Source organism: Eublepharis macularius, chromosome 7 (assembly GCF_028583425.1).
Source record: "Eublepharis macularius isolate TG4126 chromosome 7, MPM_Emac_v1.0, whole genome shotgun sequence".
Lineage (NCBI taxonomy): Eukaryota > Metazoa > Chordata > Lepidosauria > Squamata > Eublepharidae > Eublepharis > Eublepharis macularius.
In genome coordinates this window covers 93,178,964-93,195,406 of record NC_072796.1, presented here as the reverse complement: position 1 = coordinate 93,195,406, position 16,443 = coordinate 93,178,964, and positions in this window count along the sequence as shown.

Sequence of the window (16,443 nt, the reverse complement as noted above, 5' to 3'; positions counted from 1 at the left end):
GTGCTCCCCTCACTTCCTTAGGCAACCAGTTTCACAGAGTGGAAGCTACGACGGAAAAGGCATGTGCTCTGAGTGATGCCAGAGTAGCCACCTTAAGCATGGGAACAGCCAGTAGGTGGAAGCCTGAAGATCATAGTTAGCCCACAGAGCACATATGGAAGGAGAGGGTCCTTGTAGGTATGTGTGTCCTAAATCATGAAGCACTTTGAAAGTCATTATCAGTGTTTTGAATTGGACTTGGAAACAAACTACTAGCCAGTGTTGCTGTGTAAAGGTGGTTGAAATTTTTTTCCCACCAGCAATCTCCTAACAATGATTGTCTGCCATGTTCTGAAGCAGCTGAAGTTTCTGGGTCACCTTCAATGCCAGCCCAGAGTGCAATAAAATAATCCAAGGTTACAGAATCATGGATCTGGCCAGGTCTGTGTGATGATGTCACTTCTTGGAAGTGACATCATTATGCGGTCCCAGGAGTGTGCACGTGCTGTGTGCACACACATATGGTACTAGTGAGTTCCACCACCTCTTTTCCCAGAAAAAAAGCCCTGATACTGTCAAACTACCATCTATAACAAGCCTTCTTACATTACCAGTTAAACTGAGGAGGTCTAAGGTGAAAGCCTTTGGTGGCAGTGAAAACCTTTTGAGGCAGCAATATAAAGGCCACACAAAAACCAAAAGGAAGGTGTTTTCAAGGTAAAAGCTTGGATAAAGTAGGGAACACCTAAATCACTGTATGAGTGGAAATAAAAAGAGTGTAGGTTATGACCAGAGCCCTCCTGAGGTATAAGTTTAAGGTTAAGTAAGGAAGAGCTGAATTGAAGATTCAAAGGCAAAGGCTACAAAAACATCAGCTAATAATTACAATTGCCTTTAGCATTTGAATGCCTCGGACAGTTGTTTCATTCTCCTATGCAGAAAAAGCATTATTTTAAGACTTTTAATTTAACTAATTCTGGTAGGGAAACTTTTATCTTACCTTGAAGTCCAGCTAGCCCTATCTTGTCAGATTTTGGAAGCTAAGCAGGGTAAACCCTGGTCAGTATTTAGATAGGAGAACACAAAAGAAGGCCAGCACTGCTACAGAGAGGCAGGCAATGTCAGACTACCTCTGAATGTCTCTTGCCTTGAAAACCCGATGGGCTGGGGAGGGTCGCCATAAGTTGGCTGTGACTTGATGGCAATCTCTCACACAGATAAATTTAACATTGCTTATGTTATAGATCCAGAGGAGTTAGCTGTGTTAGTCTGTAGTAGCAAAATAAAAAAGAGTCCAGTAGCACCTTTAAGACTAACCAATTTTATTGTAGCATAAGCTTTCAAGAATCACGTTCTCTTCGTCAGATGTATGGAGGGCAGAAGGAAACTGGTCAAACATAGAGGAGGAGAGGGGAGGCGGGAGGAGGAGGGGGGATGTAAACAACTCCTTTGATATGGAGATGCAGACAGCTCCTTTTGGTGTGGGGATCAGTTTGCTTGTGTAAAGGTTCAAAGGAGTCTGTAGTAGCAAAATCAAAAAGGGTTCAGCAGCACCACCTAGACTATCCAATATCGAAGGCTCATGCTGCAGTGGAATTGGATAGTCTAGGTGGAGCTGCTGAACCCTTTTTGATTTTGCTACTACAGACTAACACGGCAAACTCCTTTGAACCTTTACACAAGCAAACTGATCCCCACACCAAAAGGAGCTGTCTGCATCTCCATATCAAAGGAGTTGTTTACATCCCCCCTCTCCTCCTCCCCCTCCCCCTCCCCTCCCCTCTCCTCCTCTATATTTGACCAGTTTCCTTCTGCCCTCCATGCATCTGACGAAGAGAACGTGATTCTCGAAAGCTTATGCTACAATAAAATTGCTTAGTCTTAAAGGTGCTGCTGGACTCTTTTTTATATTGCTTATGTTACAGGCTTTAAAACTTTTGATCACTAGGTGGCAGCATTCACCCAGATCAGCAAAAGGCAGCCTCTATACAAGCGTTCTAGAAGGGATATGGTGTGCATTGAGTAGTTTTAACTCAAATGTGAAATCTGAACTGCAAAGCCCAAGCAGCCTCTACAAAATGTATGTGACACAGGGAGGAGTGGATTATTTTGTATGTGACCACTCTCCTTGGCTTTGGCCCATCTCATTTCACTGCTTTTAATAACTTTTTTTAAAACACTATTTTTACAAAAACACATTGACACATAGATAACATTGGAAAATTCAGAATAATAATACAAAACCACTTCATTTTTTTCCTTTCAAGGAAGAAGTGAATTGAAATGGGGACGTGTATAGTGTAGACTAGAGGTGTGTATAATGAAAAAAAATGAGCCAAAAATACAGTCAGTAATCGCTGGTTCATCTTGTTAAAGCAGCTTCTGGAATGCTGAACCAAATCTGGGAAACGAGGCTGTTTCTTTGGGGGAAGCAATTATTAAAGCAGAGGTGCACTGAGGAGGCCCCAGGCATGTGAAACTGGTTCATGGCCATTCAGTGGCCTTCAGCTGCTGTCATCCTTCGCTTAGGTGCTGGGGCACCTCACTGTGACTTAAGAAGTCCTCCAAAGATAATGGGTCAAGGAGCAGCAGATAGAATTTCATCTTGTCCAGAAAGCCTTCTGACTTTTTGAGCTTTTCTGATCAAAACTATTAACCCAGCGTTAAATGATGGGGAGGTAGCAGCATGCATAGTGCACTCGCTCACGCATGCACTCTCAAGTCTTTCCAGGTCAGTATTCCGTGTGGAAGGACCGATCTGGGGAACTTGTCCAGTTCTTCCCATCACTTTTTCTTTTTCTTCTTTCAACCCTGGGTTAACAGATTCATTTGGAAAAGGAGACTAGCAGACAGTGACCTATCCAGTCTTCCACTTTTACCAGTAAAAAATAGGGAGGAAAGAGGGCCATCCTCCTCTTACTTCCCTTCCTGTGAAGGAATAACCAGCATTTAGCCATCCCTTTCTCTGCACTTTTATGCACAGTGCAAGGGCAGGCCAGAGGCAGGTGGGTTTAAACAGGGAGTCCCGGTCTGCTGAAAACCAGATTAGAGTAAGGAGGATTAACCTGTCCCTTGTCATGGAAAGAAAACGACAAGGTACAGGGGAACATGGCATAACAGCAGGACTCGATAGCAATAATTTATTGGCTTTGTCAGAAGCAATGCTTTTTTTTTTTTTTTTGCTGCACTGTGCTGGTTGACAATGGAGCACTTTCCTGCTTGTGCGATGTTGGCATGCCATGCTGGTGCCACTTTGCCAGTAAGTTTCCTGTCATTGTGTATGCCCAACACTCACCTTCTTTAGGGTCCACTGTTGTGTTATTTTTCATGTGCTTGAGGAGAAACTCATTGGATTAAGGGTTTTTTTGGATGAAGTGGTTTTCGGTTTCGTGTGAATAGAGCCTCATTTCTCCAGCTCCCTCCCTTGAAAAGAACATTGTGTGCTGCCCAACACTTGCCTTGACGTGTGCCTTTCCCAGGCATTCTTCAGGGAACCCTTGCTGCGTGCTCTCACACTCAGTGGGTTGATAGTTTAGAAGGAGGACCTGTGAGATTTTGGTGCCAATGTGTACAAAAGCAGAGCCTCATTTCCCCACCCTCTCTTGAAAAGAACAGCTTGAATTTCCATGTGTGCCCCTAGTACATGTATTGCATGTGTGAAATGGACCAAAACTCATGGGGGAAAACCCCCATAATGGATCAGTTCTGAGCCAGCACCACCCCAGGCAGAACAAACACTAATGGAATGAATGATTCCAGAACCCCTTGGAAGCTAAACTGAAATGGAAATGTTTTTGGGGCACACCTCTAATATAGACTAGGATTGGAGGACCCCAGGTTTGAATCTCCACGCTGCCATGGAAACTTGCTGGTTGCCCTTGGGACAGTCACACACTCTCAGCCTAACCTGCTTCACAGGGCAGTTGTGAGGATAAAATGGAGAAGAGAGTGACATATACCACTTTGGGTCCCATTTGGGAAGAAAGGTGGGGCATAAACAAAGCAAATATAAATAAAAATTTCATGTCGAACCAGCAAGTTTCTAAAATACAGGCTTATCCCACAGGTCACAATGCAAAGCTTTTGAAGGCTCTATGGCTGTGGCTAGTAGAGTGTCTACAGAACTGTATTATCAGTGGAATTGTGTTGCATTGGTTTGATAGAGGTCCACACTTTGAAGAAGACAGCCCTAGGGAAGTCCAGTCTTCTTAGCTTGTGTAGAGGTTGTCTGTTTTGTTTGTCCCAAATCAGTCTTACATTTAAGTGTTCCTTTGTTTGGAGTGCTGGGAAAAGGCTGTAAATCTGATTAGACTGATATGCAGCTAAGAACCCTGAAAAGGAAGGCTGAAGAAAAACTGTTCCAAATTTCTTAGCTTGCAGGCTGCAGAGGCATCTGGGATACTGCAGGGGTACCAGCTTTGCTTTCTTAAATGAAAGGTAGTTCAGTGCTGCTTTCTCCCTACTTAGAAGCTTTTTGTATTTGTTCCTGGACTGAGAACAAAAATGCACAAATGTGAAGGCCGTTGAGGCGGAGGCAGTCAGGCAACACAGAAGTGATGCCACCGGTCTGTTTCCTACAGACATTCTGCAGAGGGAAATAACAACATGAGACCCTATGCAAATGGCATAGCAACCATGCCGGAACATATAGCAACCCCAGCAACACCCACTAATCAGACAGCGGCAGATGATGTCCCTGTGATTGACACACACAGTCACAGCCAATTGCTGCCCACTGATTGGCCACTGTATCTTGATACCACCCACCCCCATCCGTGGAGAGCCAGTGGACAGGAGGGAAAGATGCAGCAACAGTGCAACCCCAACAGTTGGATGTGACCTGAGTAGCCCCTAGTGGTCAGGAACTTGTGCGGCAGATAGGAGGCCCACACCCTTCTCCTTGACCAGCAGCAAAAGTGCTGTCCACATACAAACACCCCTGCTATGAACCACACACACCCTTGCCCTGAACAAGTAAAAGAAGAAAGAGAAGAGAAGACAGAGGCCAGGCCTGGACACAAAAGTCCTCACACCCAAGACCAGCATCTCATACCCAAGACCAACCAATGGGCCAGGAGGGCAGATGCAAAGAAGGCATGCCCACAGGCAATAGTCAGGGCTGCAGTGGAATGCCATCACCAGCAGCAACATGAGGCCATGCAGAGACCGTTGCAGCAGACAGGCGTGGCTTAGCAGAAGGGCCCTGGGACAGCACGGCCAGGGCTCCTGGTTCAATCTCCATACAGGGAGGCAAGAGGCAGGCCTGGAGCTGACATTTGCCCACACAAACTGCAAAAGGGGCAACTGGACAACTTAGCCCATGGGTTGCCCCAGAGATCCATCATTTTGGCAGGATCACTCAGCAGCCCATTTCCTGCGCAAACAGAATACAATAACCAGCAGAGTCTGTGTTTGGGAAGGGAGTGGCAACCAGTATGTGGGGGCAGCTGTCAAGATGTCCCTGGGGCAGGGAAGGGCATGAAGCTGTCTCATCTGGTCACAGATAGACAGGGTTGGAGTTGTAGAACACCTCAGACTTTATTGAACTGCAAATCATCAACAAAGACAAGTGCACAGTATTACATCTGGGCCACAAAAATGGGAAGCACAAATACTGAATGGGGGGATACACTTCTGGGCAGTAGTATACGTGAAAAAGATCTTGGGGTAAGAGTGGACTGTAAACTAAATATGAGCAGTCAGTGTGATGCGGTGGCAAAAAAGGCCAATTCAATCCTGGGTTGTATCAAAGGGGCCAAAGCGTCGAAATCACAGCCTCTATACTGCCTTGGTCAGGCCGCACCTGGAGTATTGTGTGCAGTTCTGGAGGCCTCACTTCAAAAAGGATGTGGACAAAATCGAGAGGGTGCAGAGGAGAGCGACGAGGATGATCAGAGGTCTGGAGACTAAGCCCTACGATGAAAGGCTAAGGGCCTTGGGAATGTTTAGTTTGGAGAAGAGGAGATTGAGGGGGGACATGATTGCTCTCTTTAAGTATTTGAAAGGCTGTCATTTGGAGGAGGGCAAGGAGCTGTTCCAGTTGGCAGCAGAGGGTAGGACCCGAAACAATGGGCTTAAATTACATGCACAAAGGTACCGGCTGGATATTAGGAAGAACTTTGTCACGGTCAGAGTAGTTCAAAAGTGGAATCAGCTGCCTAGGGAGGTGGTGAGCTCCCCCTCACTGGCAGTTTTCAAGAAGAGGCTGGATGAATATTTGTCAGAGATGCTTTGGGCTGATCCTGCACTGGGCAGTGGGTTGGACTAGATGGGCTGTATGGCCCCTTCCAACTCTATGATTCTATGATATTCATATTTATGTTGTCAAGTATGATTCTATGAAGAGGTCCAGTGAAATGGGTTGCCAACTTTCTCTGTCCAGTACAGTCTTTGTGAGCATAGGGAGACAGGCTGAGCTCTTCCTAGCACAGCATGCATCTGAGTGAGATGGACTTGCTGGTCAGAAGGCTGCCTGAGGTTGGATGCTACAGGAGCCAAGCTGGAACCAGAGACTGAGCAGAGCAGCAGGAACTGCACTTGTTATGCTCCCAGCCCCCCCCCCCAAGGAATCATCACCTGCAGGGATGCTAAACAGAAACGGGTTCACCTGCTCCATCCACTGCTGCTGCGTAGGGCTTCTACCTTGCAAGGCAATGGGCCCCTTAGTTGCTTGGCCAGCAGCATCACAAACAGTGGGGCAGCTGCCAGGCTCTCACAACTGCCTGGGGAGGGGGTGCCCTGGCAAAGGAGTTGCTAACTGTCCAGTTTGTATTGTGACAGGACTCCGTCAATTGCCAACTGGGTGGTGTGAGAAAGCGCGATTTCAGGACTATCTGTGAAAATTCGCCCATGAAGAAGTGATATCCACGAAACGGGAATTGAAAATTGCAAGCAAAAACCTGTTGGCTGTGTGTCAAATGGATATACTAGCTCTTGTAATCTCTTAAAATGGTCTTCAATCTGTGGCATGAAAGGAAATAGATCATGGAACTGACCTCGCGCTCTGGTTCCCACCAGTCAGAGTTCTAACCATATGGACTCGATCCTTCATTGTTCTTGATCTTAATCATTGTATTTATGATATTTATTGTATTTGTAGAAAACACTTTGCACTTTGCACAAATTTAAAAATGATGTAAAAATTGAAATATTCATTTAATGAGTGTTTGATAATTATTTGTCGCCCAGTTTTGGTTACTAACTGTCCAGTAGTGGCTGCTGGTATCCCTGCCCCCCATCCCAGGTATGCTTCCATGGGAGTATGTCCCATTGCATGACATGGGTGTGATGCCAGGTAGGCCTGGTGGTCACCCCCATATGAACACAACAATATCCCTGGTGTGGGAGCCAGCATTGTCAAGGTAGTGCCTGGGCTTGTGTAAGAGCAACTGGAGAGGCAGGTGTGGACTCCTGGGCCAAGGCAGAGGGATTCCTGCCTGTGGATTGTTTCCCCCATTGAGGTGGGGTACCTAAAAGGGTTCTGAAATAAGACATGTTGGCCACAAGCCATGAACTTTGCTCTCCCCCTCCAGTGTTAGTGCTACGTGCTCCCTCAGTAGTGCTAATTTCCCTCTTGTTGCTTCTGCTACTAGTGAAGTACAACACTGTACTCTCTAATTGTGCATGGCAGAGACCTTTGAAGCAGCATCCCATGCCACACATCCTACCTACTGAACTATGGGGCATCCTGGTTGGAATTTATGTAGCACTAGCAGGGCAGAGGGCCACTGCTTGAGGAAGGAGGTGTTTGGTTGCAGCTGTAGTTGGCATCCTGGGACTTTTGGGTGGGAGCACACCTGTGTGTGTGTGGGTGGGTGGGTGGCCTTTTCCATTGCATTGCATGGGCACCAATGAGCTACGCCCTGGGTTTTGCTAGTGTAACTTTCTTCTGGTTTAGGAGGGCATTTCTGGGCTGGGGTGGCTTAGGGAGCTGATTAACTCCAGCCATGCCCCAGGGCCCACTCCTTTCCCCACAGGTGTAGCGACTTGTGCTGACATTGCTCTGCAGGGTAGAGATGCTGGCCCTCAGCTGGGGCTCCATGCGGCCCAGGCCCTCTGCTGGTGCATTTGGAAATATGCTGGCCTACTGGCTATTTGACCCCCAGTGTGCTTTCAGTCTTCCCTGTGTTGTAAGTCTCCTTTGCAGAGGGGCTGTAGCGGCTGAGGAGCTCTGCTACCTTAACCACCCACCATTTAACTTTCATTTTTAGTAGCCACATTACAGCTTAACTAAAGAAGAACTTAAATAGCAGTACCAAGACAAAAGTTAAAAAACCTATGATTTCTAAGTAGGGTGACCAACAACCAGTGCCCGTTTTTGTTTTAAAGTGCCAGTACTCACATATAAGCTTGCACTGGTTTCCACCATCCTTACCACCTCAGAACTTAGAAGAGCTTCCCCAAAGGTGCCAGTACTCAAGTGCCACCACAAAAAAAGTGCTGCCAACAACCTGCAGAAAAAACTCAAGTCCTTAATAGGCTTAGTAGGATGCTGTTTACCAGATGTTATTATTTACCTCCATGCCATGAAAAGCTCTGCCTGCCCATTTCCACACATTAAGCATCCATTAAAGGGATGATTGGGAACATTTCTTCTTCAGGTTGTTGGCAGCCCTTTTTCTAGTACTGATCTGGTGTAATGATCAACAGTTGTTGACACTGAACTGGATTCTGCATAATGGATTCTGCATTGTGTTGGTGCTGATCAGACCTAAGAGGGCACAGCATGAACTCATAAGGTTCTAATGGCATTCTTGTCCAGATACCATATGGATAGAGGATAAACATTCTCTGTATATAGCCTCTCAGTGGAGGAAAAAGTGCTTCTTAAGCATCCTATGGTCTTATTTTGTCTACATTCCACCTGTTGTTTGATCTTTAGATTCAACTCTCAGCCAAGATGAATATTACTTATATTTTATTAAATATAGGGAATAGCAATAGGATATTTTAAAAGATATTTAAAGAAGAATCTCTCTCATGAATAAGGATATAAGAAGAAAGTCATATCAGACTAAAGGATCACTAGTCCAGCATCTTGTTCCCCAGAGCAGCAAGCTGATGCCCCTGGAAAGCCGACGTGGAGGGTGTGGAGTTGAAGCCTCCACTTGTCATTACTGCTGTTGTGACTGGAAAAGCAGGATGCCAGCAGAGAGGCCACTGGACTAAGAGAAAACACTCTGGCCTGGGAAGCAAGCAATTAAATCCTCCAGGTTCAGGCTGGGAGGAACTGGTTCCCCTTTAGGAAGAAAGGGAAGAGATAACCATTTGCACACTTGCCAGGGAGGGGCGGATAGATCACTTTTTGGATATGCTGCTCTAAGTCCATAAAGACAAAGTGTTCACTCCTGGTTATGAATGGACAAAGGGAATGGTGGGGAGTGGATGGAATAAAGTCCCATTTCAGGATAGGTCTGAGAGGAATGCTCCCATCTGGTAGAGAAATAGTTTAAATGTTTAACACACTCTGTGAAGGCGCATAATACACGCTATTGGATTGCTCTCTATCTCATGAAAGAGAAAGAACATGGTGAAGAAGGCATCTAGACATTTAGAATTGAATGGTTTGGGAAGAAAACTAAAACACCTTCTGATGTCATTACAAAGTTGAAATTGTAAAAAACAGGGAGGGAAAAAGCAGTGTGTATTGAAAAATAACAGTATTAAGGATATTTTGAAGTACAATCTATTGCCATTAAATATGCTGTTTGATGATAATGGCTTTCCCAATAAACCAGTAAATACGTTCTGTTGGTTGAGCTTGATAAGCAACTGGAGCCATTAGATTACTCCATTCAACAATGGGACCTCGTGGAAACTGCTGTTATTGTAGATTTTATGTCAGAAATTCAGCAACTGAGAAAAATAAAAGATATGAAGTATCTAAAATGCTTTTGACAAACTTTGGGTAAATGCAAAAGCAGTATCAAAGAGTAAGTAGGAGACACTTTGATAGAGTTTGATACTACATTGATCATTCCCTTGTGTGTCTATGTGCTGTCAAGTCACAATCAACTTCTGGTCAGGGTTGGTGCCAGGGTTTCGGGTGCCCGAGGTGAGATACCTTCTTGCGTCCCCCGCCCGTCACTTGTGATGTCATCGCACAGGAGTGTCCCCCTCACCTGAGGCGGGTGGCAGTGGTGAAGGGGCAGGGAGGTGGCACACTTCCCCGCTTGCTTCCCTGCTCGCTGCCACACTGCCTGGGCGCCTGGCTTGGCATGAGCCGAGCTGAGGCAGGCAGCAATGGCAATGGGGCAAAGAGGCGAGGGGGGCCGCGGTCCACTTCTGGGTTGGGGGGGGGTTTCGGGGACCGCCATGGTGCCTCCTTTAGAGTTCAGCACTCAAAGTGGCTGCTGGCACCACCTCCATGGACTCGACGGGCCTGCTTATGGTGACCCTAGCAAGGAGCTGTCAAGGCAAGTGAGAAGCAGAGGTGTTTTGCCAGTGCCTTCCTCTGCGGAGCCTTCCTTGGTGGTTGCCTGTCCTAGTAGTGATCCCGCTTAGCTTCCAAGATCTTATGAGCTATACTGTGCCACCTTCTCCCCAGAGTATTCTTTTAAAGAGGGAGAAAGAGAACAACGGAAGGCTGTACTGATCCAATCCAAACAATGTTATATTTCTATTACCTTTCACATCAACAGGTTCTGGTCTTCAAAAAAGACCCCCCCCCCCGCAAATGCTCCAATTTGCTGTAATTGTTTAATTGACAAGGTAAAAACGGCAACCATGATTACAGCATTAAGAGGAACCATGACAGAAGACAATGAAACAGAGGCCACTTATAGTTAAAAATCAGGTGGTTCAAACATGCTCTGAACTTTGGATCTCTGTTGCAGAAGCAGCCTCCTTCACTATATATTTGAACTATTCACAAAATTTATGGAAGAATGGTGGATAAAGGTAGGACTGGGGGCGAAAGTGTGCTATGTACCTCTTCACAGACTTCCAAAGCATCTTGGGGCTACAATCTGCAGTATTCTAATTAAGGCGCACACACTTACAGGCTGTGATGTCACAGGTAAAATAGGAACAAAGCCTTGAAAGCTGTACTAAAAAAAGTTTCCACTTGGTTTTGTAGAAGAAAGTGCTCTGAATCAAGAAACACTTGACAAAGCGGAGGAATATCTCGTTTAAAGTCTTCCATGTCAGGCATAAAACAATCTTTGATTTTCACTGCACAGGCAGCAGCACATAGCAGACCCCCCCCCCTTCACCTGCCTCAATTAAAAATGGATGCTTGAGAAGATTTTTATAATTCTTTAGGAATGCTTAACTTTTTTCCTTTGGATGCTTTACTTATAAACCTCTACAAGCAATAGTCTTTGGATGGTACAAAATATCAAGTAGTAGTCTAAAGCCCAAACAATTCTTAAGAGCTTGCCTTCCAACCTGCTTGTGTAGGGCACATGCACAACTGATGTTACTGGTAGATGCAATTGTCATTTAAAGAACCTAGCTTGCACAAAATATTGTACATGTGAAGAACACTGTAAAGGATTGTAGCTGAAGCAATACAGAGCAGGAACTATTGTCACACTTGTATTTGCTCCACCCTGATATTTTATATGTAAAAACATTATAAGGAGGGTTTACATGTCCCAAATGTATGCTTTTGTTTGAATAACAACGACAACATTCTTAATGTTGTGTACTTTACTATTTCACTATAATAATAAACCTTTTGTTCAACGTTTAATACAATTTTTATTTAACATGAAACCTGTGTAGCATAAAGCCTAACATCCCTATGAACTGAGCATATAATTGAATTCCTTGCCCCCTACAAAAGATTTAGCCACCAGAATGACATCTGTAAGTGTCCCAGGAGCCAAAATAGGCACAGTTAAAATTTGGTGGCAGCCATTTTAAAAGATGGTGTCTAGAAAATCTGTTCCAGGCTATGGTGATGTCTACCCAATTTTTTTCTGGTTACATGTATAACATGTGGTTTTGTTTCTTAGACAAATCAGAGTGGGACTCCTTTACAGGGACGGGATTATAGTGTGCATCACTATATATGGTGGTTGTGAATTGCCTAACTTAAATAAACAATGATAGATGTACTTCCTGAATCTATTAACCATCAACTTTACAGGTGCCTTTGAGTTCTATTATTCTGGGAAGAGGGAGAAAAAGGCCTGTTTTTACTTTTCCTATTCCATGTACAATGTACATGTATTCCAATGTACAATGTACAATAAAGCCTCAATCTCTTCAGCCTTTTGTCATAGAGAAGGTGCTTCAGCCCCTTGATCATTTTGATTGCATTTTCTTCCATCATTACGTTATCCTTTAGATATATAAAAAAGTGTGTGTGTGAATTTTTTAACAAATACTTTCCTCTGCAATTTTGATATGATTTTTCCAGAAACCTTTAGTTTATGCCAGATGTGTTTATTGCTTGGCTAATTTAACAGGCTTGTCTAATTGAAATGTAATAGCTTTTTGCTAACTCACCATACTGATAATGGTTATGAATGAGGAGATCTATATTTCTTAAGCATGTTTCTGCATCAACTGAAACATCCAATTCAGCTACAGAAAACAGCGTATGCTTTTATGAAACTGCTTTCAATCGTCTGAAAAACACATCAATATTTTTATTTATTTTTGATATGATTGAGGAAGCAGTTTATTGCTTCCAGAGCTAGAAAAATATTTCAAATTGAGCCAGTGAGAAATTCTTCAGAAACAGGTCCCTGTGTTGTTTCCCCTAATGCTTGGTGAGTTTATATGCAATATAAGGCTCTTTTTAAAAAGGAACAGAAAATGCCTTTTAGTCTTTGACTGAAAGTAGGTTAACAACATTCTGAAAGGCTTTGAACTAAGAAGTTGCTGCTACACAATAGCTTTATTTACAATTGGGCAAGAAGACGCTAGAAGTAGAGTTGATATAATGTGATGTGTACCTTCCTTCGTTTACCTCTGGGCGGTCTCCTGTGCTAATGTTCAGAATCCTCTCTTCTATTATCAAAATTAGCTCAAGACTTTCAGGTGCCCAGGAGACTTTTTAAAATGTAATTGCTTGTGGATGACTCAGCTCAAATCGGAACTGCTTAAATTGTAAAGTTTATTTAGGGTGAACTAACCACAAATCCAGGAACACGTGAAAATATAAAATAGTCTTTTACTAATACCTTGGTTTAGGTAAAGACATTAGTCTTTGCCAGGCAGGAGAAACTAGACTCCATTTTAAAGCGTTTTCCTTGCTTTGTGACATTCATGGAAGCAGAGTAACTGGGCCTCATCTTTTCACTAAGCCTTTCTATTTTCCTTCCTGCTCTGCATGCCATTGAGAAAAAAAGATGTTGGTGAATATGTGGAGCCAAGATTGTGGACAATCAGCAAAGCTTTACAGAAAATGCCCTTCCCCCTCCTCCTTCACATCACCCAGATCCATTCCAAGCATCATGTGAAAACAAATCACAGTATTTACCAGCTCCACGAGTCTCCAAAGTGACCATGGCTCCCAGACGGTTGTCCACACAGGCTTAGTGGCTTTGTGTGAAGTAGGGCTTTTTTAGTGGTGTCCAGACTGTAGAACTCCTGTGTCAGGAAGCTCGCCTTGCTGCATCTGGTCTTATTCTGGAGGACCTTTGATAGCTTTATCATCCAATTCATTTGTTTTCAGTTGTATTTTTTGGGAGGAGGCATGTTGGTGCTGACATACTATTGTTTAATGACTTTTATTGATTGCTGTTTGTTGGTTTTGTATTGGCTGATGTCATCAGAACTGTTTGTTTATTCATCTACTTCATTTATACTCTGCTTTCCTTACCAAAGTGATTTACATCATTCTTCTCTCCTCTGTTTTATCCTCACAATGAGCCTCAAAGATAGGTTAGGCTGTGAATGTGTGCCTGCCCATGGTCAGCTAACAAGCTTCCATAGTGGACTGGGGATGCAAACCTTGTGTCTCCTAGATCCTCTTACCACGATACCACACTGGATCTTTTTATGATTAATTTTAGCTGTTGCTGTTCTAACATTTTAACTCTTTATTATTTTAATATATCTCTGTTTATTTTATCATGACAAGCCCCTTTGGAATGCTGTTGTAATAAATAAAAAGTCAGATAGGTTTTTTCTTAAAACAAATAAATATGACTTTCTGCAAATTCCTGCTGTGTTGCCACTTTGCCCTGCCTGCAGCTTTCATTGGAACAGGAGCATAGCTTGGAACACAGCAAAAGTGCTTGTTCATACAGTCACACATTTTCTAAAATGGGACAAAGATGTACAAAGAATAGCATTCTCCAAAATGTGTGTGTAAGAAAAATGTAATAGCCAGCATTTTAAAAGTGAGTGGCAATTTCCTATAACCTCAACAGCTGTTCCAGTATGCTTGGACAAACAAATTCTACAGCAAAGTTGGACTCTGTGCTGTTGCCATAGATACCAACATTGTTGACAAGAGTAAGCCAACTTTTCTAAAGGAATTAGTGGCATGTATTTTAGGAGGATTAGAGTTTTCTGTGAGGTATCCATCAAAAGCATTAAAATAAATACTTTATGGTAAAGTCAGAGTACTAAAAACAAATATTATTTTACCTTGGCCATCACTAATGCCAGTATATCCTTAGTTAGAACCAGTGAAACTGACACTTTTCATTTAGGCATGTATTTAAGGCCATCTCAGTTTATAAAACTGATATATCTAGGTACCTTTTGAAATTGTGATTATCACCCTGAATGGAGTCCAGAGACAGCAATTTAGAAGGGATGAAAGCTTAAGATACTGATTGAATGAAAATGGTTTTTTTTCCAAATAAAATACAGAAGTGCTTAACTCTGGCCTGGAATTATACACATTTAAGTGCACTTGGAAAAAATGTTTGGATTCTAGAGTCTCTTCAGTTGTCTTGTATTAATGGTCATGAGTGCAAAACATGGGTTGGTAGGTCCCTGCTTCAAATCCTGCTGGGTGGGCCCAGGAACGCTCTTTCAACCTCAACACCCTCGCCCTGCAATATACAGTTATGGGGGGGGGAGTCTTCTCTATAGGTTGCAGTAAACATTATTGTGAGACTGTACATGGATTACTTTGAACACTTCCCTCAGAAATCAGTAAATAAACATTCAGACATAGTTGTGCAGTCACCAAAGTAGTTTCTAAAGTGGATTGATTAAATGTCTTTTAAAAACCTAGAAACAAAGAACATTTCTGTATGCAGCGTTTGAAATAACTTCCTAGTTTCTTCCTCTGTCAGGCAATGTTTTGCTACTTTCCTATAAGTAGGAAAAACTGTAAGCCAACAAGATTAGAGTCCAGTGGCACCTTAGAGACCAACAAGATTTTCAGGATATAAGCTTTCAAGTGTCAAAGCTCCTTCCTTCAGATAAATGGTGTCTGAAGAACGGAGCTTTGACTCTTGAGAGCTTACACCCTGAAAATCTTGTTGGCCACTGTGCACATATCCTGAAGTTCTACCATAGACCAACATGACTACCTACCTATAAGTATCTTCATAGCTAACAAGTTTCTTTTCAATTAGATTCTATAGAAAAAAATAGGTTTCTTAATATGGGGGACTAATGTAAATGACTTTCTGTCCAATAGAAAAGTGCTCTGTAATTTAAACTCATGAGGCACAATGAAGTCCACAATGAATTCAGGTTCCTCATGTAGAGGATTCTACTATGTTCAGTGGAGTCCCTGTTTTTCCACTTCTCACCTGTTTGTGTATGAGGGATGATCAGGGTAGGCAGAAGGTCTCGGGAGTCGAAACATCTCTCTCCATTCAGTCCCCTTTCTATCCTTGGTAGTAACTAATTGTGCTTTGGAAATGTTTTATGGCTTCTGAAGAGACCCTAAGATCCATTCCTAAACTTATTTAAAATATATGTTTGGCATTACATAATCCCTATGAAGCATCTACCACACTGCAGTATACTTACATGTCTACAGCATTAGAAATTTGTGGATGGTGGGAAGTGTTATGAAGGAACATTGCCATTCTAAACTAGCAGATTTGGGGAAGCAGATGTATGTTCAGTTATTCTGTGAAAGCGATGTTGGCTTCTGGGTAGCTTGCTTGCAAGTCTAATTCAAGGTGCTTATTTTAGCCCCCAAAGTCCTTAATTTCCCTGACCTGGATAACCCAAGCTGGCCAGATCTCATCAAATCTCAGGAGCTAAGCAGGGTCGGCCCTGTTTAGTACTTGGATGGGAGACCACCAAGGAAGATCAGAGGAAGAGGAATGCAATGGGAATAGAAGATTACAGAGGTGAACCACTGGCTGTGTTCATGGTGCCGGCAGGAGTGATTTGGATTCTGGGACCATGGCCTACATTTTCTTGAAGATGGCCTGCTTGCACGCAATGGACTCCACCTGTCAAGGACAGGGAAGAAGGCGTTTAGAAGGGACCTGGAGAGTTTGATCGGGAGGGCTTTAAACTGACATTCGAGGGGAATGGAGTCATCTGGCATAGGAATTTCAGGGAAGAAGGAGAGTAAATAGCAGA